Source organism: Galeopterus variegatus, unplaced genomic scaffold, assembly GCF_000696425.1.
Source record: "Galeopterus variegatus unplaced genomic scaffold, G_variegatus-3.0.2 Scaffold63592, whole genome shotgun sequence".
Classification (NCBI taxonomy): domain Eukaryota; kingdom Metazoa; phylum Chordata; class Mammalia; order Dermoptera; family Cynocephalidae; genus Galeopterus; species Galeopterus variegatus.
Genome location: NW_007789703.1, coordinates 1 through 2,113, shown reverse-complemented (window position 1 = coordinate 2,113; position 2,113 = coordinate 1). Strand labels below are relative to the sequence as shown.

Here is a 2,113-nt window from a genome sequence, read left to right as displayed (position 1 = left end):
TGATACTGACTGTTGGGTTGGTATTTATATGAGTATAATGCTACATATGTTGCCCTGTTAAGAATTCATTAATTCCTCTTTTATTGAGCATTTTTTTAAAAATCAAGAACAAGTGTTGAATTTGGGAAATGCCTTTTCTGGAGACATAATCGTAAGGGTTTTCTCCTTAAATCTATTAATATGATGGATTGCATAAATAGATTTTCTTATATTAACTCACCTTTTCATTTTTGCAACGAACCCCACTTGGTAATCAGGGATTATTCTTTATTTAGTGTGTTGTGAATTCTATTTGCTATTATTTTATTTAGGATTTTTGCATTGATATTTCCAAGTTACAGTGGTGCCTAGACTTCTTTTTGTGTGCAGTCTTTTTTTTTTCTGGTGGCTGGCTGGTATGGTGATCCAAACCCTTGACTTTGGTGTTATATATGCAGTCTTTATCAGGTTTTGGTGTCAGTGTCATATTTCTCTAATTAAAGAGGAGTTGTAAGTTTTCCTTCTTTTCCTGTGCTGGGAGAGGCTGTTAAAAACTGGTAGACTTTCCCTGGGAAACTGTCTGGTTGGGTGGGATTTTTTTGGAGGGGGTGGAAGGGTTCTTTTATAACTTTCTTGATTTTTTTCTTTGGAAATGATCTGTTTAGGCTTTCTATATGTTCCAAAATCAGTTTTTCCTAGAAAATTATATTTCATACTGGTTTAAAATTTATTTTAACAAATAGTCACTTAAGTTTTTATGAAAGCATCACTGATGCCGGGGCTGCAACCGCCACCACCATTACAGCCAGTGCAGTTGGGTGGGCAGAGGTGGCGCTGCCCCTTCAGACCTGAAAAATGTCTGAAAATTCCAGTGACAATGATTCATCTTGTGGTTGGACTGTCATCAGTCATGAGGGGTCTGATGTAGAGATGGTGAATTCTGTTACAGCCAGTGACAGCTGTGCACTCACACAAGAATGTTCATCTTCAGAGCAAGAGGAATGACAAGTATTGCAGATAGAGCAGGGACAAAGTGGACAAAATGGCACAGTGTTAGTGGGAGAAACTACTTATCCATCTTTGGAAGAAACCAAGTCAACACTTGAGGCAGAGGAAGAAAAATCACCTGAAGACAATGTCTGTTTTGGAACTGCCAGTGATGATTCTGATATCGTTACCTTTGAGCCACCTAAGTTAGAAGAAATTAGAAATCAAGAAGACATCATTGTTAAAGAAGTGCAGAGTTCAGAAGACTTTAACATGGGCTCTTCCTCTAGCAGCCTGTATGCATTCTGTCAGCCAGAAACTGTATTTTCATTTCAGCCTAGTGACAATGCATCAAGTAGTGATGAAACCAGTAATCAGCCCCGTCCTGCCTTTAGATGACGCCGCGCTAGGAAGAAGGCTGTTTCTATTTCAGAATGTGAAGAATGGCTACTTGCTGAATAAGAAACTGAATCATCTAAGGAGCTGAGTAAATGCCAATTCAGTAGTGGTCTCAATAAGTGTATAGTACTTGCTTTGGTGACTGCAATCAGCATGGCATTTGGACATTTCTATGGTACAATTCAGATTCAGAAGTGTCGGGCCGGCCCGGTGGCGCACTGGAGAGTGTGCCGCTTGGGAGCGCGGCGGCGCTCCCACCGAGGGTTCGGATCCCATGTGGAGACCGGTTCCCGCTCACTGGCTGAGCGCGGTGTGGGCGCGACACCAAGGGTTGCGATCCCGTTGCTGGTCAGTAAAAAAGACAAAAAGGAAAAAAAAAGTGTCAACAGGTAGTCAGAAAGATATGTGAAGATGAATTGAGTGATATGAAGGATTATCTTTCCCAATGTCAGCAAGAACAAGAGTCTTTCGTGGATTATAAGTCATTGAAAGAAAACCTTGCAAGATGTTGGACCCTTACTCAAGCAGAGAAGATGTCCTTTGAAACTCAGAAAACAACCCTTGCTACAGAAAATCAGTACTTAAGAATATCTCTAGAGAAGAAAGAAAAAGACTTATCTTCACTACAGGAAGAGTTAAGGAAACTAAATTGATCAATTCAATAAGTTTTTCCTAAATGGTGTCTTTATACATGATCAGAAGCTCTTCACTGACTTTGTTAATGATGTTAAGGATTATCTTAAAGACA

General features: G+C 39.9%; 1 pseudogene; it reads left to right on the top strand.

Annotated features, from left to right (window-relative positions):
* The first annotated feature begins 834 nt into the window (after positions 1–834).
* LOC103584543 lies at positions 835–2,106 on the top strand (annotated as a pseudogene).
* The last annotated feature ends 7 nt before the right edge of the window (positions 2,107–2,113 follow it).